Raw genomic sequence first — 22,831 nt, 5'->3', positions numbered from 1 at the left:
AAATATTAATGCCTTTCCACACTCAGAAGGAAATAAAACATTTTTATCCTGAGAGTTAAGGTCTTCGATGACCTGAAGTTACTTCAATGTTAGTTTCCTTTGCTCACCATAAGATACCATAAAAGTCAACAGTTCATTATACCACTATTCTTTTGTCTTTTTTTTTTTATTTTTTTGTCTAATACAAACACTTCTCCCAACTTTTTATGACCTTTTCATCAAGAATTGCCTCAAAATTGTCCCATTTTAACATAAAACCTCCTGCTTCAAATAAAAAATATGTAATCTATTATCCTAGAATATTATCTATACACATTTGCAAAATATTACTACTTTAGTTATAATTATTTACTAAGAGCTCTTAACAATTGTACTAGATTAGAAAACAAGAAAATGCTTAACTTCATTATTTTCTTCTTTTTTCATGGCCTGTTACCATTATAATATACTTGTCTTAAATCTTGCAAGACACTCATTAATACAAAAAAAGTCAATATGTACAAAATACATAACACATTTTATAACCAAAAAAGATGGTTTTGGCTTGGTAGAAATTCTATAGATGAGTTATTTTAGTTAAACACAGTGATGTCCAATTATGAATTATATAAGAATATTTCAAAGCCCCTTTACCAATTATTTAACTAATATAATTTTAAAATTCAAATAATATCTATTATTAACTTTTCTAGTAGAAATATCAAATAGTTAGTTTTGCCTTCATTTTTACTCCCTGATAAAAAGAAGTTAATAATGAAATTGTAAAAAAGCCTTAACCAAAAAAGAGTGTTAACAAGATCTTTGACTCTTTGCTCTGAAAATGGTAGCATCGAGTATGTTTTTTCATTCTCAAAATCATTGTTAATTTGAGATCCATCCAAATTCTTAGTTCCTATGTACCCAAAGAATTGTGTACAATATAAAATGTCCTGAAGAACTGTTCATCACCTGCCACCTTCATGTTTCTGTATGTTAGTTTCTTGACTCTGAGCTTTGGAAATGCTGCTTCTAACACTCCAAGAATGATTATAATGTTTAATCAAGAAAAAAATCACATTAAATTTGATCTCTAGAAATTGTAACCTCAGTTAGAAAAATCCCATTTTTGCCACAACAGTTTGTTCTTCATTCTCCCAATTTTCTTCTGTCCAAAATTAATCATATATAAAAATATGACTTATAAATCAAGATAGTAGACTGTCTATAGTGAAACCTCTACCTTCTACCTCAAATACCTAAAAAGGGTAGANTAATATATGTGTGTGTATACACACACACACACACACACAAACACACACACACACACTATGTTTGACAACCTAAAAAGGAAAACTCTATCTATGTAAGAGAAATAAGGGTAAGAGAGAACAGATAATGAATAAAACTGTATCCCCAGGACTTAGTCAGAACTGAAATGGAACTAGATTTATGCAGGTCAAGGCCGGGAATGTTACCACTAAGCCAAGCCAAGTTTCAAACAATGTCAACCACACGAGAAAACATTCAGAAATATCTGCCTGCAAACAAATGAAGGCCTAAATGCTTTTATTACTCAACCTGAGTTCGTAATTAGAACTGCTCAACTACTGGGACGAAGTGTCTGAAAAATACTACTCAATTATGACTGTATTGTATTTGGGGTTCTTTGCAAATATTATATACCAAAAAAACACAGTAACTGTGGTTCAACATGGTAGTGATTTTTTTTAATATGTGGGAAACTGTTTCCAATTACCTTCAAATATTCTTTTTTTTCCTTTTCATTTCTTATTCTCTGACTCCAACTACAGATCTATCAGGACAAAAAATGAAAAGAACAATTGAAGTTTGAAAGAATTTTCAGAATGCAAAAGGTACAATAAAAGAAAAATATCTATGTAGATACATTACATTAACACTGGATATTAAAATATTTTTAAAAACTAAACTATGAAATTGTATACAAAAGAAAACATACAAAGCATATACATTTATAAACGAACAAGAGTTACATTGATATGTAATTATATAATCCTAGTGCTGGATGTTGTAGTCAACCAAGTACTGCCTTTGGTATTGAAGAAAAAACATTTAAACATACAATTTGGTATCTAGTAATTAAAATCTGAGGGAATAATCAAAATACTTACAGGGATACTAAGTTTCATAAGAATTAACTCTCAAAAAACAAATTTTGAAAGCAGGACGTACATAAGTATTTAATGTAGAGGTGAGACAAATGCAAGATGTGATACATGAGCTGTAGGAAATAAGTCATCATGGATGTTCATACAGTTCTTACAATTCAACAAAAGAGACAGAGTTGGCATAGTGAATGTTTTAAGCTGAAGTGTTCAACAAAACTTGCACTGTTCTCCTCTGAAATAGGTCATAAAATCTTCATGTGATAGGTGCCCTCCCTGTACCTGGAGGTATCTCCAAAGATAAAGAGACACCAAGAAGAATTTAAATAAGCTGGCCTTTCTAACTTTCCCTTAGTTTACTATAATTATTTCATACCTCTTAACATGTTACATTCCTCCAGGAGTGACCAAATTTCATCAAACCCAGAATAAAAATACACATTTAACTCTTTATTTTTTATCAGTTTAATTTTCATGCCTAGCCAGGGACCCAAGAGGGTAAAGGAAAGCTTCTTCCTCCCTCTAAAGAAATCAAAATATGTGATAAAAATTCTTAAAAAATAACCTAAAAAANATGAGGGTAGAAATGACAAAACATATCACAAAATAAAATTAATTGGCCAGTCATCGTATTTTTAAAAATCCAGATATTTGTTATTTCTAGAAACATAAAAAGTATAAGGACACAAAAATGAAAATAAAAATGAGAGGAAAAAGAAACATACCAGGTGATAACTAACAATAATGAAATAGCATAACTATTATGTGGGATAAAGCATACTTTCAGAAAAATATTAAAATTATAGGTCAAAAGTGTTATTGCATAATAATAAATGTTAAAAGTATTGCCCAGAAGATGGACATACCAGTTAAAAATGATGCAAAAATATTAAAATATAAATATATGTAATATAACTATAATATTTTATCTAAATACATATAATAAATCAATGTAAATACCAAAAAATAATAAACCTATAGACCTAGATTTTTATACCCATGTATTGATAAATGATAGAATAGATTAAATATTAGCAACGATATAGTTAAAAGAAGCAACACAATTAACAAGTTTACCCTCAAGATATAAAGGGAGTTCTCATCCATAATTTACATAGTATACATTTTTCTTAAGGTCATAGAAATAAAGAAAATATTCATAAATTAGGCCAAAATAAAACCACAGAATATTTCTAAAGTAGGCATCAGATATATAATCATATATGAGAACACTAAAAAGATACAAATAAAGTAAACAATAAAATAAAGATAATAAAAATAAGTTAAAAATCCCCACTTATTTGAAATAAGGGCACACATATCACAAAGATATGTTGTGGTTCAAACAGAAATCATCTGAAAATTTTTAGATGACTAGATCTGAATGATTATGGAAAAAATTAAGAAAATCTTAGGAAAGAAACAGAAGTTATAAAAAGAAGTAAGAAGTGCAAAGAAATGAGCAATGCAGTAACCTGAAAAATAAAACAAACTTCCCTACAAGGATTCCAGAGTAGAGAGGAAATGACAAAAGATAATATCTTTGAATTTGAAGGTAGATCAATAGAATTTACCTCAACTGAACAGTAGAGAGAATATAGACACAAAAACAAAACAAAACCAAAACAGAACAGAATCTCAGGAAACTGTTGGACAATAACAAAAAAAGCTAACATTTGAATGATCACAATTTCCATAGAAGATAAAGTAGGGTTAAAAGAGCACCCAAAGAAAATAGTGGCTAAAAACTTCCCATATTTGCCAAATGATTTAAATTTACAGGTTTAAGAAGACTAGTACATTTCTTTTTTTTTTCTTAACAATTTGTTTTCATTAAAAAAAATTGAAGTATAATCGATATATGGCATTATATTAGTTTCAGGTATACAATATAATAATTCAGTAATTCAACACATTTCTCAGTGATCACCAAGATAAGTGTACTCTTAATTCCCTTTGTCTTTTTCACACACCCCCTCCCCCACCCCATCTCTGGTAAGCACCGGTTTGTTCTCTGTATTTAGAGTTTTTTTGTTGGTGGTGGTCTATTTTTTTTGATGTGGGGGGGAGGGGAGAGATGGGCATGGAGGAGGGCACATCTGGGGATGAGCACTGGGTGTTATATGGAAACCAACTTGACAATAAACTATTTGTAAAAAAAAAAAAAAAAAACTAAGAAGACTAACTAGTACATTTCAAATAGAAGGAAAGAAATATATTCCAGGACACATCATAACTAAATTTCTGAAAACTAAAAATAGTTAAAAGCAGCCAGAAAAATAATAAGTATTGCTTATAGGAAAAAAGCAATTGAAAGACAGAGAATTTCCCTTTTTTTAAGTTTTTATTTAAATTCCAGTTAGTCCACATGCAGTGTAATATTAGTTTCAGGTGTAGAATGTAGTGATTCATCACATACAATGCCGAATGCTTATCACAAGTGTCTTCCTTAATATCCATCACCCATTTAGCCCGTAGCCTCACCGCCACCCCTCCAGCAAACCTCAATTTGTTTTCTATAGTTAAGAATCTGTTTTATGGTTTGCCTCTCTCTATGATAACTATGATAAATGATATAAATATTGAAAATTACATGTGATGGTTGAAACAAACACTATAACACCATCTGAATTGATGTTCAATATATGTAGAGGAAATATTTGGGATGATTATATTTTTTAAGTATAAAGTTGTATAGGGTGTTATAAATTTTCATAATCATATAGTCAGTTATGCCAGCATATTTCACTAAAAAATACATTTTTCCACTAAATGGAACTACTACTTTGAGATATATTAATTTTCCTATATATCAGAATGTAGTCTGACTTCTCTATTCTGTTACTCTGAGCTACACTAAACTTACAGGATTTGAGAGTACAATGATATAGGGAAGTCTTTCATTATTGCTGTTTTGATAGCTACCTTCGTTAGTATTTGTCCTTTGTTTGAAATTTAAATTTCACTTTGTCTAAATTTTTTGAAAATGCTTAGTTTCTAACAGAATTTACATTAAATGCTCACATAACTATAGGGAAAGTAATCTAGAACATTTAGTGTTCTCATCTAGAACAATTAATACAATACAATTTACTCAGGTCCTCACACAAATGACTTGAAGTGGGTGCATCTTGGTTATAGATTGTACAACCATGTTTGAGTTATGCAATATTGCACGGAATTAGAAAATTGTGTGAATTGTGGTGTCCTCAAATGAGCTGGGTTATGAAGAGGAAATGGAAAATATTTGCCATCTTGAGAGATAAAACTTGTCTAATATAATAGAAATGGCAGATGACACAGTGGAATTGATGGTTCATTTTCCACATGTTTTAAATAATAAAATATCATTTTGGCAAGTTAAGTGATCTAACATGAATTAATTTAAAGTCTTTGCATATAAATTAAAGATATAATTAAATGGGATAGAGAACATTTTGTTTGACAGCAGTTTATATAAAATATGAGAATTTTAATTGACCCCTAACACCTTATGAGATAGTTGAAGTTGTTGTGCTGTAGTATGCTGAGGGTATAATCAGAGCATGTTAATACAGAGTATATCAACCAAGGTAAGGAATGAGCCCCATGAAGGGTTGATGATATTTGGAAATTACTTCTATATATGGGCATATTAAAGGATCTTAGTCACATTAGAATACTTTCAGAAGGGGGTGAATAGGGGTATGAAAGTCTTGGAAAATAGGGTGAGGCTATTCAAAAATTAGAGGTATTAAGTAGTTGAAAGGAAATTGCATTGGAGAAATTGGAAGTGTGTGGGACAAAAAACTGGTTTCAAATACTTGAAATACTATTATGAGAAAATAGACTTATTTAATTTTTTCTTTAGAGTTATATTTTATTTTTAATATATTTTTATATTTTTAATAATATTATTATTTGAGAGAGAGAGAGCAGGAGAAAGGGGCAGGGACAGAGAGAGAGAGAGACAGAAAACCTTAAGCAGGCTCCATGTTCTGTGTGGGGGCCCAACATGGGGCTCTATCCCACGACCTTGGGATAGTGACCTGAGCAGAGATCAGGAGTCAGTCACTCAGATGACTGAGTCACCCAGGCACCCTTAGATTTAGATTTTAAAGGGGACATTTAAACTGAATGGAAGGAAAAATAGCACTTTTTCCAGTCTTGGTGTAGGGCTGAATTTGTTTTCAAAAGCTAGTATCAAATAAAATTAAAAATGATACTTTGTTACTTGATAAACATTAACAGTGATTCAATTAGTAATTTTGGGTAACACTTAAAATTCCCATTCATTTTTCTAATTTCTGATTGTTTACACCCATAAGCTTCCCTGGAGATTCCCAACATTTACTACTCCAGCATCTTGTTAGACAATGCTAGCTATTTTTCCCTCCTGTTTCAGCTCTTCATTAAGTAGATGGATTTGCTTACTTTTCTCTTAGTTATTCTCCAAGAAATTGGACAGCCAAAGAGTTGCTCATGCAAACAGAAACCTTTCTCCATGTTGGTGTTGGGGGTGGTTTTAAGGAGGGAGTTTGTTTGATAATATTCATATATCATCTATGGTACATGAAAATTACAACTCTCTATGAAATTGTAGGAGAGGAAAAAACCATTTTTCTCTACTCATTTGGCCTCTCCAGCCAAGGTCCTACAAATAAGACTTTCAAAAGGCAGATTAATAAGAGCAAAAGAAACAAGTTTTTTAACATCTGCATTTCCGTAGGCATGGGAACACTTGAAGATGTGTACTTCAAAGAGGAGTTCAGAACTTGGACTTAGATAGCATCTTAACAAAAGAACAATATTTTTCTAGAGAAGCAAAGAGACAAAAGGAAAAGGAATCTGAGATCGTAACAAATTATTAGAAGGGAAATATAATGGGGAAACTAACAATAGATAAAGGCTAATTTTACCAAGATTCGTTATGTGGATTCTTCTGGTACCATCTCTGAGATGATAAAGAGATTTGAGTTTTCTCCACTGATTAATTTCTGTCTTTCCTGGAAGAGGGGAGGGGAGCCTACCACTTTTAGACTAGTGTGAGAGCACAGAAAGCTTTTCTTGTCTTTTCAATTGCTGTCAGTTCAAAACAATCCTTATGCCAGAGTAAAATATACATGGGGTTGTTAAATTCTACCCTTCAAAATGTAGGCTCTTTGTGACATATTGAATGCTCTATCATACTAAACTTTAGGAAAGTTTCAGAAGAATATTATTTTTAGCAGCATTGTAGAATATATTATTTCTGAGCAAAATAAATAATAATTATCCTTCCAATTATTTTCCTTAACAGAAAACAGCATAACTGCGATATATGTATTACATATATGTACTATATGCATTATATAATATATATTAAGACTAGGGAAACTTATTTCCTATTATACTTGAAAGAAGAGCTAGTGAAATAAAGGCATTTATGATTTATTTACTTTTTTAAAAAAATGTTAATAGGGGCGCATGGGTGGCTCAGTTGGTTAAGCATCCGACTTTGGCTCAGGTCATGATCTCACAGTTCGTGGGTTCCAGCCCCGTGTTGGGCTCTGTGGTGAAAGCTAGCTCAGAGCCTGGAGCCTGCTTCAGATTCTGTATCTCCCTCTCTCTCTGGCCCTTCCCTGCTCATGCTGTCTCTCTCTTTCTCAGAAATAAATAAAACATTAAATTTTTTTTAAAAAAGTTAATAAAATTTACTCAGATGTTTCCATTTGTTTGTTTCCAAAACCATAGGCTTGAATTTTTGTTTGCCTTTTTATTTAGCATTTTATTTATTTTTATTTTTTCTTCCTCAAGTTTCTATTTATTTATTTAAATTATTTACAAGACAATTATTTTAATTAAAAATGTTGATTAAAATTTTTCCTGTTTGTTTAGTAGTTTCAAGTTTTTACATAAATTCCAGTTAGTTAACATATACTGTTAAGTAGTTTCAGGAGTAGAATTTAGTAATTCATCACTTACATATGAAATCTAGTGCTCATCACAAGTGTCCCATCACCCATTTTACCCATTCCTGTGCCTGCCTTCCCTCCAGAAACCTCAGTTTGTTCTCTATAAGAGTCAGTTTTATGGTTTGCCTTTTTCTCTTTTTCTCCCCCAGTATGTTCATTTGTCTTGTTTCTTAAATTCCACGTATGAGTGAAATCATAGTATCTTGTCTTTCTCTGATTTATTTCACTTAGCATAATACATTCTAGTTCTATCCATGTCATGGTAAATGACAAGAATTCATTCTTTTTGATGACTGAGTGATACTCCATAGTGTGTGTGTGTGTGTGTGTGTGTGTGTCTGTGTACATATATATGTATATATGTATATGTGTGTGTATTTGTGTACCACCTTTTCTTTATTCATTCAAGTCATTCATCAGTGGATGGACATGGGATCCTTCCACAATTCGACTATTGTTGAAATTTAAAGATCAGGGACTATGTTACATAAAAGAAGTTAGGATTTGATCCATGTAAAACAGCCAATCAAGAGAAATTGAAATTTTAATATATTTTACCTTAATTGTAGAGATTTTTCAATCTAAAGAATTATTAACATTTGTATCTCATTTATTTCAACTTAGGAATTTAGGAAGGAACTTATAAATTTTTAAACACACTACATTTGAAATCATTTTACTTGAGAAATTTTTTAAATTTCTTGCAATAAATAATTGGAATTTGTCCCTGAAACTTAATATTTTATTTATTTTTAAATGTATACTTTTTCTTGTTCCATAGAGTAATTTAGATAGCAAGGTCAATTCTTAGCACATAGTTTTGCAATACCAAATATATCAAACCATATGAATTTTTGCAATTATGCTACAAGTTCTATCTTTAGGTCTATCCTTTTAGTTAACTTACACTTTTACCAAATGTTCTAGGGAAAGGCAAAAATCAAATAAAAGCTGACATGAGGAAAATATCTCAATGTGTCATAAAAATAAAGCATATTTAGAACTAGTGGGAGAATATATACCTATTTATAGATCCTCTACAATCATTTAACAAGGAAAATAGATGATAAGCATTGGCCTATGAAGTTTTCCAAAGAGAAAATAGTTTTCTTTAGTGATTAAGCTTATTCTGTCAAATTATGATATCAGTGTAACTCAATCTGCTTTAAAAATGCATATCCCATTCCTCCTACACTTCTCTAATTTAAGCAGGTGATTTTCCAGCCTTATAAAATAGCAGATCATTTGAGGCATAGCTAATATGCATACATACGCATTTCATAAGAATTTAACATGTAAATAAAAGTGATTTCTTCATATAAAATTTACAGCTTTAGAGAATAATTTCAGCTGGTTGTTAGGGAGGAGAGGAAGTTTGTCTAAGAAGAACAAACTAAATTCTGATATATGCAGCATTGCTTTTTCTTATTCAATTCTCTGTAAGTACTTTAATATAGCCACGGGAAGGATTCAGTGTCTGGCTCTAGGGTCAAAGACAAATGCAGTGGCTGTCTTTCCAAAGCTACTGCTGTTCAGATTAGCCGGCCTCATGGGGAACCCAAGTGCCTTTTCCAGAGGAGCATCTTGAATTCTAAATTTTGGTACTTTAGGCACAGGTTCAATTTAACCAGAATGGAAATAGTAGATATTTGAGATACATATGTGTATATGTCTTATAAATAAAATGCACTTGTTGAGTTTTAATATATATTAAGTGTAACATATATTAGTTATATGTAAATATGTCCTAAAGACATAGATTTCATATATATATATAAAAGCTTCCCCACTGCATTTCAAGATTTTATCATTAAAGATCTTAAAGTGTTTATAAATCAAAGAGAAAAAAATACTATGTGTGAAACTTACCAGGATTTCATAGAGCTGTGGGATCAGATTAATTTATCTTCAGCTTTAAATTGCTTATCAGGCACAGAATATCAAAATGCAACAACAGGAAAAGAAATACATATGTACCTATTACATACATTTATCTCAGGTATGTGTGTGTGTGTGTGTGTGTGTGTGATGTGGTTCCTCTCTGGTCCTCTTGAGGTCCATAATTCATGAGTTTTTGTTATACCATTCCTATTTAATTCAAAGTGCCAGACATTCATTCAGGATAATTTAGGCAAATGTATATTAGTCCAAAATCAATTCAGTAAGCCACAGCAACACGCTGAAAGTGAAATCTTGTGGCCTGTGTCTCAAGGACATGAAAGCAGAAAGCCGCACATTTGAAGAATTGCAGGGACAGGCATTTCAGGATCATTATAATAGTATTGCTTCGTTAATGAATTCAACCATTTTTTGATTCCTGCTTCTGGTCAGCTCTTCCTTCTTTGAAATCCTTTCCCTATGCTTTTCTTCCATAGTCTTCATCCATTCCATATCATTTTCTACGTCATTGATTATCACTTTAAATTTTGGTTTACTCATATCCCATGATCTAATTTATATTCTTAATCTGTTCATTCATTAGTTTGTAATTACACATTTCTCTCAATATTTCTTAATACGGTTTTCTGAAAAGTGAGACTTAAGCCAAATTAGGAATACACATTTTCTACTATGCCCTCCAATGATCTGGTGAGTCTACTGAATGATATCTTTACCTCCGATATCTACTATTGGTCCAATTATCATCAGCTGGACTGTAAGAGTGGAAAATTTACATGCAAATTTGGCTTCAAGGGCACTTCTGAGCTACCCATCAATAGGAATTACAGAGAGACACATTTTTATTGTAAGGGATTGAAGTATGACAGGCTTGACTTCTATCCTGTATGTACTTTCTGAAATTAGAAGCTTAAAATTCTTGTTCTCTCACTGAACAAAATAAAAAGACAAATATTATCTGCATTGACTTATGAGAAGTTTTGCAGGTTTGAAAATAAATTTGCCAACACTTAAGCCATTTGCTAAGACTTACCTAAGAAAAGCCATGGCCTACTCTGCTTACTCTTAGTGTGGAGGGGTTAAAGAGAGGTTGCTGTATTACAAGCTAAGGGTGAGCTATTATGACTGAAGGAGAAAAGAAAAGGCACATTGACAACAGTGTAGCAGAAACAAAAACACACTAAAACAATGTATCCATAACTAGTACTCAAATGTTACTTGAAGACTCAAGATTTGCCTTTGTAAGATCTTAGTTATCATAAAGCCAAAAAAATGGTCTTTGAAAGAAAAGAATTCACATTAGAATTAAGATATCATGAGAAAAAAAATTTGTATCCTTTATATTTTAAAAATAATTAAATAGATTATATGAATGAATTTTGTTATGTAGGAAAGTCAGAGAGATGGAATGATTATAAAAGGAGTAGTCAGACCTGCGGCCCACACAACCAGACATCAGAGTCCATCCAGTTTGGTGGCACAAGGTTCAAGGGAGTGCAGGAAGGATGTGCATCAAAAAAGTTAGAGCTTTAGATTAAAGCTTGCATTTTGGACTATGGTTCCTCCTATCTCCTTCTTCTGTGATTTCCAGAATTCTGGCTGCCTAGTATTTTCCTGCTGAACNGGCCAGGAAAGCCAAATTGCTATAAGAAAACATATGCTGATAATGACGTTTGTGGGGCAAGGTAAGTCTAGTTCTATGACCCAGGCAAGGAAGAATTAGAAAAGTAGCAAGAAAAAGATTTGAATCTTGAAAGTGATAGAGAGGCAACATAAAAATAAAAGATGTGTTAGAAGATTACAGGTGAGCCAAGAAAACAATGCTGTTGGAGTTTATGAAGCTCCAGTGATATCCAGTGTAACAAAAGCAAATGGCAAATCAGTAGAAGCAAGATTTCTAATTTTCCATGAGCACTTGATTCAAAAAGATTTTTGTAGATAAAATAAGGGAATCATATTTGAAATTTTAACATAATGCAAAATATTGTGAAGAACTTATGAAGAGATTAGGAAGTTAAATAAAGTTAAAGTTTAGTTTTTATAACTAAACAAATAAAATTAAATTTTAAAAAAGGGGGCACCTGGCTCAATTGGCTAAGTGTCTGACTTCCGCACAGGTAATGATCTTGTGATACGTGGGTTCCAGCCCCACATCAGTCTGTCTGCTGTCAGTTCTGAGACTGCTCAGATACTCAGTCCCATTCTCTCTGCCCCACACCTACTTGCACGTGTGCACTCTCTCTGTCTCTCAAAAAAATAAATAATATTTTAACAGATAAAAAAATAAAGATTTTAACTAAAAATAATTATTAATAAAAACTTATTTAGGGTTATGTACTGTATTAAACCCTGTATACTAATAAACTGACCTCTCCTTCTGTGTGTCCAATTCGTTTGCTAATAAAGAAATTGTTATTTTCGGAGAAGCTGCATTAAGTTTGCTGCATTTAAACGTGAAAGGCTTTAGTGCGCCTGGGTGGCTCAGTCTGTTAAGCGTCCGACTTCGGCTCAGGTCATAATCTTGCGGTTCGTGGGTTCGAGCCCCGCGTCCAGCTCTGTGCTGACTGCCAGCTCAGAGCCTAGAGCCTAGAGCCTGTTTCTGATTCCGTGTGTGTTTCTCTCTCTCAAACTTCCCTGATCACGCTGTCTCTCTCTCTCAAAAAAATAAATAAAACATTAAAAAAAATAAACCTGAAGGGCTTTTTAAATTTCTGGTTATACGATGTTACCTGTGTTTTCTGAGAGTGCACAAGGTGTCTGTGTTCCACAGGGTGAAAAGGATGAAGTTTCAGGAAGGAGAATGAGGAAGAAATCAACAATCCTATAGTTGATGATGTGCATTATTAAAATATTATTACATGTGAATTCACACTTATTTAATATTTATTAAAATTTATTCATACTAAGATTGAAGATCCTCCTTGATCTGGGTTGAGACTGACTTGTTTCGTATCTGGACTATCGTAGATACTAGCTTGAGTGAGCTATTTGTCCTGTCTGTGCTCTTCATCTTTAAATGGAGTTAATAATAATGAAAACTACACTTCTTAGTATTTTTATGAGGTGTTGCAGACTCAATGTTTGTGTCCCTTAAATTCATGTTCTGAAACCTAATTGCCATTGTGATGGTATTTGGAGTTGGGCCCTCTGGGAAGTGATGAAGTCTTGAAGGTGGAGCCTTCAGGAATGGGATAAGTGCCCTTGAAAATGAGACCCTAAAAACCTTTCTTGCTGCAATATGAGGACAGAGTGACCAGGAAGCAAGGCTTCGTTAGACATCAAATCTGCTGGTGCTTGATTTTGGATATCCCAGGCTTCAGAGCAATGAAAAACAAATTTCTGTTGTTTATATGCCACCCAGTACGTACAGTGTTTTGTTATGAAAGCCCAAACGAATCAAGACATGAGAAGTAAATAGTGTTTGTAAAGCTCAAATATCAATGTTTCGCACATAGTAAGACTATGTGGTTGTTAAAGAAATAAATATTTTTGAAAGAATTATATGCAAATTGGAAGCAAAAATATAAACAAAAATTGAACGAATTATTTTCACATGAAACATCAAGCAATTAAAGTCTGTAGGCAATTTTTCACGTATATATAGAATGTACAAACATTTATTTGTCAATATAAATAGCTGTTAATAGCTCAGAGAGTTTTATTGATCTGTATACTTGTAGTTGTTTGAAATCAGTTATTCTGTACAAGCAGAAGTTAATTTTTATATTTTCTTAATATTTGTTATCTGTTATTGAGTATTTGCATGTATCTTTGAGTATGTGGCTAATCTATAGCTTATAAGCCTTGAAAGAAAATTCTGTGCTTTTATTTAAAGAGTTCAAAATACAATAAATACACAATAATTTTGGATGCTTTAACTGTCATTTGTGATATTTATAACTGACTGGAATTTAATGCAGATCATTACTTTTCCTAAAATGTGTACATTATCTAATAGTCATCACAGTATTCCATTAGTTTTCCATATTTATCTTGTTTGTATTTAAATAATTTTCAAGTTATGTACATATTTGTAATTAGAGTCTCTAAATACATTTTAATCATACTAATCACATATAAATTTTTTAAAAAATATATAGGTGCGTAACGATCTGTGAACTTCATCTTCCAACATTCTAGCTTATGTGTTTCTCATTATTGTTTATGATAAACATCTGTAGGAATTTAACTTTTCTATCCTTGGAGCTTCCAGAACACCTGATTCAAATCCATGGTTATATAGTATTGTACATTTCTGCAAATCCTAACTAGATTGTAAGCTCTTAATTGGGGACACTGACAAAAATTACTTATCTTTATATTTCCAACAGTGATCATAGCTACTATCATGTAACAACCACTTGATAATTTTAGACAAATACACTAAACATGACAAATAGAGGCTGAAACTTATACAATTTGGGAAGTCCATTTGTGAACACTAACACAAAAGTACTAACACAAAATTGCGAGGGTCCCTCTAGGGATTTTGGAAGAGTCTGGTACTTCAAGATAGAGCCTTGAATCTCAGGCTTCATCAGTTTCACCATAGACTCACTTCTACACATCATGTAAACCTGAGCCTTCAGTCTTCTTCTCTGCATTAACTTTTTCCTCCTGAATATATAGCATATGACTCCACATATGACATCCAGTGTGTTTTTCTCTTGTAAACAGATACTTAAGACATTATCCCTTTTGATTATTTTTTATTTTCCCCACAAGTTATTTAAGGTGAAATCATACTGCTTTCTGCAAAAGAGGTACAAAGTTGACCAGACACTGTGTAAAAGAAGCCATCTATATCTTAATTTATTAAGCTGCATGGAAAATGTAACTGTTCTACTTACTGAAATAGCCTTTCTTCAAATCCTTATGACTTACAAAAAATGACCATTAACATTTTCAGTTGGTTCCATTTGATTTTGTTAAGAGTTTCTTCTGAACTGAGTTTCACTGACAACTTTGGTGATATTTATCTTTCACTTCCATTATTTTCTGATGCCTTCTGGGACTGAGGCTAAGGAATGTGCTGCTTTTGTTGGCTCAACAGCTTCTCTCTCTGGATAGGACTGGCTGAGATCTGATGCTCCAAATATGGCAATAAATCTTATTTTTCTTTCCAAAGCACTTACTTCCTCTCCCTAATGTTATGTGTAAGAACCTCTTGTGAGTGTAGCATAAATCAGCCTTACTTGAGAATTCAACAGTAGATAAAGCCCTCTCCTCACCTCAAAGAGAACTAACAGGAATGACGTATAAGTATATATAAACAATAACAACAATAATGGTAATAGTAATACAGTGGACCTTTGAATAATATAGGGGTAGGGGCACTGACCCCACACAATAGCAAATCTGCATATATATTGATTTTGAAATAAATGAAAAAAAATAAAAATAATTTAAAAATTAAATGAAAATCTACATGTAACTGTTGATCCTCCTGAAACTTAATTACTAAAGTCTATTTTAATGTAGATAGAGAAGTATGTACATAGAGGAGTATTTGAATAATTTGAATAATAGTATCTAAATTAATTTATTAATAAAGACATATTTTAAAAAGACACATTATCTATATGATAATAGTGAACCAAAATCCTATAAGGTCCCAAAACATGATAAAAAGAACTCTATATAGAACTTGGATTAAGGATAAGGGTGCTTCTTCTCAAGAGAGAAGACAAAATATGCTTTAACATACTCTTTTTTAGAAGGTACTATACAAAAGGAAACAAATATAAAGCCTCAACAACCTAAATATTCTTAAGATATTTATTTGCCTTCTTGTCAATGAGTAAAAATCAACAATGAAAGGAAGGTCACCACAGTATACCTTTTGCAAATAATATTCACCAATAAAATTATCATAAAAATGCAAATTATCAAAAGTAACATTTTAAATCTGATACATAAAATGTCTTCACATGGCTACTTCCATAAATTATCTTTCACCTCTAGGCTAAAATTATAATGGAATGTTGTAAGATGAAATACAAAAGTATTGAGATACATGAAAACATATTTGCTTCAGGAAAGTTTCTGTTATGTAATTTATAAATCTTCAGTAAAACATGACTCACTAGATTCATCAAACTCATTTTGGGTCATCATGATCGAAGCGGAAAGTAAGATGCACTGCTAAAGAAGATTCCTGACTTCACCATTTACAAAGTATGCATAATTTAGACAATGTGTTAAATCCCCTTGTCTTATTTAAACTCTCCTTTTCTATAAAATGAAAACATAGATACTTATGTCTTCATGAGGAGAAAATGAAATAGGATGAAACTAGCACAAAACCCTCCCTGGCACATTGCTGAGCCAGATAAATTTCAATAAGCAAAATCAAAATAAAAAATAATGTGATGAAATCATATTTTAATATAATTCATAATTTCCACTATTGCATCATTGTTCATTTTAAAAAATCATACTTATATCAGTTTATACTTGTTTACCAAAGAATCCTTAATGATTTGGACAATGTTTTCACTGAGGGTATTCCAAATAATTATTATTCATTTTACCAAGTCATGTATACCCCTCAAGATTACCAAATTTTTTATATATGTATTTTTTAAATTTGGTTCTCTAGCATCACCTTTGAAATCCACTAGCATACTGAAGTTAGGACACAGTTTCTGATAGATAGTGTTAAGCATACATTGCAATAGTTTGGGACTAGAATATTTTTCATTTTTTTAAAGTGACTATCATGTTAATGGTTAAATATCCTCATCAGAGTCAGAACTGTATAGGATCCATATCTTGCAAGCTACACAGTTAAGAGTTTAACTAATATCATTTTGCATTTTGGTGAAAGCACATTCTGTGTGTATATATATACACACACGCACACACACAATTTATTGTCAAGTTAGCTGACACCCAGTGTATATGGTGTGCTCTTGGCTTCAGGAGTAGAGATTCCTATGATTCATCACTTACATAAAATCAATGCCTTTGTCATCTCCTTTGGTCTCTGTTAAGAGTTTTGAAATTTTGAAATCATAGTCTTTATCTAGAGTTTTAAATGCTTTTCTCAGAGATTTCTTTGATTTCAGGCCTTGTATAAAAGTTTGTTTTATTTTAAACAAGGGACAAAAAGTTACCTCTTGTAATCCCAAAAAAATATTATGTTGTGTAAATTGATTGTATGGGCATTATTGAAAGTATGTAATAGAATACATTATAATAGAATACATTATAATGGACTGAGTGCCATTTATTTGTATACCAAGGAGTGATAATACAAATTTTAATTATTTACTAATTACTGAACATCTGATGGGATCATGTACTTGTTATCTAACTGTCTAAACTGCCAACCATTTCTCCTCATTCATTTGTTTGTTGGCAATACTTCACAGTCTTTCTTTCCAATCCCTGGTTTTCTAAATTGGGTGATTCCAAAGTCCACATCTAACACCATGACTTCTTGATTTCCATTCCCTCTTGCCCTCTTTATTGCTAATGAACTTTTCCAATCAATGTCTAGCACTAGTTGTCAGGTTTACACTCTGAGTTTTGCAATGGCTTCATCTCCAAACTGTCAGATTCAAGTATCTCTTCTCCTTCCACAGTCTTCTCTAAGAAAATATGTCTATTGGTTGTGTGTGTATGTTTGTGTGTGTGGGTGGGTGGGAAAGAAGGCAATATCACTTCAGTTTCACTTCAAGAGCCTGGTAATCTGATCAATAATATGTAAGCTATATTTTGCTTCTTATGAAATTTTAATTTTTCATTTGTTAAGAAATCCTAAGCTTGACAGTACACATGTAAGCCTCAATTTTTATTAAATAAATCAGTTAAAATATTAGTTATAATCATAAGTTTCTCAACTATAACAAAAAAGCAAAATAAGCATATACAACCAAAGTTGTAAAAATGGCCTTGTCAGTAATTGGTGAATTTTATAATTATGTCTCCTTGAATTTAAGATATGATTTATGCTGTAAGCTATGATGCTTTTTGAATTATCCATCAAAAAACTTTAAATAATAAAAAATGTATAACCATATGGCAAAACCTAATCTAATCTTATCATTTGAATATATATTTTCTCTCTTACATTTTCATGTATAATAAATATGCATTCTTTATGCTATGGTGTATCTCATTCATGAGAATTTGCTTGACAAAAGTGATTCAATCTGCATTAGGAAGAGTTAAAGCATCTTTCATAATGATTGAATGTTTTAATATATGTTTCTCACAGTACTGCAGTCATTTACCAAGGCATCTTTGTGGATACCCTTTGGATAAGAATAATTGAAGTGATAATCCATGTGACCTAACTTTTAAGTGTGAGTGATACATTCTTTACTGGACTGATAGTATTCTATCTACATCAATAATTCCATTTGAAAAATTTGTATTTTAGGTTTTCTTGTTTGGATTTTAGAGATTATAATCTCACATTTGGAACTTGGAAATAGCCTTTTTTTTTTTTTTTTTGATAAAGAAACTGATGTCAGCCTTTGGACAACTATCAAATTGGGAACTGATAATTTATTCCCCACATCTTCATGTACCACAGATATTTCACATCTACCATAGTTATTTGGTTATTAAGTCCTCAATTTCTATCTCTTCATCTTATATCTATCTTTTCTTCCTGATCCATTTATACCACTACCATTTAAAATTCAAGTCCTTATCTTACTTCATCTACTTCTTAATTGGCCTGATTGCATTCAGTCCTTTGACATTGAACAGCCACTGTTATCTTTCTACAGTTCAAATCTGAGTACCTATTTCTCTATCCAATCAAATTGCTCCCCCAAAGTCCTTCCATAAATTATCTTATTTCTGTGTCTCCCAGAAATATATTAGCAATGTCTTCTGTTTTAGTTTCTTTGCCTGTTACCTGTTTATTTTTTAGGTTATGTTTTTCAACAGAGAAATGTATGCAGTTCCTAAAATTAATAGTCTTAAATTACTTTTAGTAAAATGACTGACCTCACATCCACTTCCCCACATTGTCAGATACACTTTGTAGAAAACCATTTTTCATTGCTTATAGTGAGGCATCTTTGCAGGATATAGAGAGACTCTAAATTATAATATCACCTATTATTTTTAATGTATCAGCTATAGACATTACCTATTGACTCTCTCTACAAAAGGGTAAGAATCAGCTAACATTATGTACCTCTTTATGTATCCTCCTCTTTCCCTCCTATTATTTTTTAAGTTAAATTATTAATTCTTCTGTTTGTACATAAATATAGTTCCCAAAAGTTGTGAAAGTTAATTTTGATACATAAAAGTTTATTTGTAATGTAATAATTTATTGAGAGGTTAAGGCATTGATAGACATATTATCTTTAACACTATGCTAAACATTGCATGAAAATTTAAAAGGTTTTATCTTTGGCCTCTTTGATTTTCTGGTCTATAAACAAAAACCTTCATGGCAATGGCAGCAAAGACAAACAAGCAAATAGGAGTTTATAATGCGTATATACTGAATAACTATAAACTTACAAACTATATGCTATTATCTATAAGTTATGGATCAGTGTTTGATTCTGAGGCTATGGAACTTATAAATGTAATTCCAGGTTAGAAGTCACTTCCCTACAACACGTTTACATTTGGTGTGCAGTTGATATTTTTAATAGTTCTTCTCCATTGAAAATGGCTTTTACATCCCCGAATAAGTCTAGTTTTCATCAATTTTGTTTTTGTAGTCTATTGCTTTTTGTCTGATTGTTTTCCATCTCACATGTGAACCAAACTGTCTGAATTCTAAACTAGTAAAATGTTAAAATATTTATAAAGTTGTGTTTTCAAACAATTGTCTCCACCCAAATTAACAAATAGATGCTTATTCTCATATGTCTATTTTTGCCTTGTCTGATCTTTATAACTAAGTAGGATTGTGGTAAAAGGAGCAGATGATTTTTAATCATCTCATTACTAATATGATCCTTTTTCAAACCAAATGCTCAAAACACAGTGTTCATCAAGCATGATTTCTTTCTCTTTCCCTGCCTTTCTTTCCTCTATCTACCTATCTCTATCTACATCTCTTCCCCTTAAGCTGCCATTCTGTCTAGTTATGTCTCTTTGCAAAGGTTCAGACTAAAGTAAATTTTCCTGTATATTGGTAATATTTTTAGAAGTTTATTTTTGGCTTCTGAACCCTTAAATTTATATTTTATTCCAAACTATTATTTGAACATATTATAAATGACTGATTTATTTATTTTACAATAGAAATTCAGTTAAAATAATAGAGTTAAAGTCCTAGTGGAGGATAAGGTTATGCTAACAGCTTCATGTTTAGAGATGGCTTTCCTTCTTTTACACAGCATGGCCATAGCTTTCAAATGCATTTTGCTTCAGGCAATGCCAACTTTTACCTATCACTTCTGATTAAAAATCATGTTTCCCTTGTGTGTGTGTGGGCGTGTGTGTACACCCTACTGGAATATTTGAGAAATGGCTCCTATTTATATTCTGTTTTATAATTTTCTCTTTCCTAAATAATTTTGTTGGAAATCACAGAGAGTATGACACTTAACAAACTTTTAATTTATTTTATATATTTTAATAAATGCATTTTGGATTTGGAATATCTTTTTCTGCTTTTGATAACTAGACTGTAATAAATGCCTCCATTCACCAATAGAAATATCAAAATTTATGCTTTAGAATACAGTTTTGCTTATGAAAAGTTATTTCACTGTCCCCAATAATGTACAGATCACTTCACTCATTATTGTACAAGTGCAAAAATGACAAATAGTAAAACGAAAAAAGGTTATTCTATTGCATATTTTATGATTCTAAACTATTTGAGTATATTATGATTAAAATATTTCCCCTTCTCTTAAGGGGAATACTGGAAAATGTTTAAAGCTCCTTTCCAAAGGAAAGTGAAGTGAATTTAACGGATTCACTGTGGTGATCATTTTGCAATATATACATATATTGAGTCATTTTGTACACAATATGGAACCAACACAATGTTGTATGTCAATTATACTTCAATATAAAAAATGAAAAAAAATAAATGTATTGAGTATGCCTCTTAAGATAACCCATATTATCCACCTAAGATCCCTTAAAAATATAGACAATATGATAATGTAGAAGATGAAACATTTTTAATTTTAATTTTTACATCTTCCTCTCTAAAATCCACTTTGGTACCTCTTAGATAAATAGAATGAAGAATCTTTATTTGCTCTATCACTGACTCACTATATTACCTTCAGTTTGTCATCAGTCACATAAAACAACATGCCAGCAAAATATGAGCCTTCAAAATTTAAGACCTTAGAGATTTCTTTAAAAAAAATTCCCTAGCAGAGTGAAGTTAGATGATTGGAGTTAGGTAAGGACACATTTCATAGAGAAGTTTTTCTTAAAGCAGACAGCACTCTTTTCCACTTCCCATTACAAAGATTTGATATATATGTCAAACCCACTCACTTTTCCCCTGATTTATGCCACTTACTTGATAGATTCAATAGTCAAATTGAGATATATCAGTCAAAATGACTTCACAAATTAGTCCCAATACAAATGGTTTTATTATGTATAATGTAGAATGTTATAAAAGATGAATATTTAAAGTAATATTATTTCTATGATGATACAGGAATTATGTTACTAGAAGTGACCAAGTTCAGTCTACGTGGTCAATTTTTATTAAGAAAAAAAACAGAGTAAAGTTGATTTTGTCTTTTTGAAAAAATATATATTAAAGTATTTAAATCTTTATACATTTTCAGGTAAAGGCATAAAGTATTTTTAGGGTAGGTTATCTTCAGAAACTTGGCCCTTACCTACTGTCTTAGGGAAAATATGGTATAATCCAAAGTAGAATAGCATTTATCTGATATCTTAAGGCATGATTCTAAATTCACCTGAGGAAATATCTTTTTGATTAATTCTTTAGTAGGATCTTATAAAATAAAATCCTTATATGATGAGTAAAGTGTCTTTTGATCTAAGGAGATGTCTGTGCTTTTTTTTCTTCATAGGAATATAATTCTATTTTATCAAATATAAAGAATCATCTGAATAAAAATACTCACTTATTTCATTTAAATTACAATGTGAATAAGTGTGAATCTCTGAAAATATTAAATATAATGGAATGGACACTAATATAAGATGGCATCTTCAGAACAAACAACAATAACAACAAAATAATTTAATGTACTTAATGTAATCAGATACCCCCTCAAACAGTTATGGAAAGCCAGTTGGTAGAGTGTATTCAGGTGGTAGATTTTTCATCATGGAATGATAACTCTCTTCTCAAAATCCATATTATTCATATAACCATTTATGTTCAAAAGATTGTGATAATTTCTGACATAAAATAAAAACATATCTGTTGAATATTTTAGACATTAAAATGTTGGAAAACAGATTTAAATGAGCACAACCACAGCTTTCTTATTTCTGAAGAAAATGTGATACACTCAGCAAGTACCATGACATTAAATTTATTCTTACCCTTTGTTTTATATGGATATTTATTATGTTTGATGTAAATATTCAACTTATTCCTACTTGTAAAATTTCTCACATAATAAAGGCAAATAATAGTATCATCTGATATAAAAGATGTATTGTTTAACCTGGTAGTTTCAGTTAATATGAATATGAGATATTATTCCTGACTGTGGAAGGTCAGCTTTGAAGAGAAATTCCTGTAATGCACAGCTTTCTTGTGGTTGGGAGCACTGGCTATATGTCTGTCTTATTCAATATCTAGGGTAATTACAATGAAATAATCTGATCAGAATGTTTATTTCAGTCTTCATGAAATATTATTAACTTTTTCTTAGTGATTCTGTTATTGAAGTTTCAAAAAAAAAAAAAAAAAAAATTAAGTTAGCCCAT

Source organism: Crocuta crocuta, unplaced genomic scaffold, assembly GCF_008692635.1.
Source record: "Crocuta crocuta isolate KB4526 unplaced genomic scaffold, BGI_CrCroc_1.0 scaffold6, whole genome shotgun sequence".
In the NCBI taxonomy this organism is placed as follows: domain Eukaryota; kingdom Metazoa; phylum Chordata; class Mammalia; order Carnivora; family Hyaenidae; genus Crocuta; species Crocuta crocuta.
The sequence above is the reverse complement of the archived record's forward strand: the minus strand, read 5'-3'. Positions refer to the sequence as shown.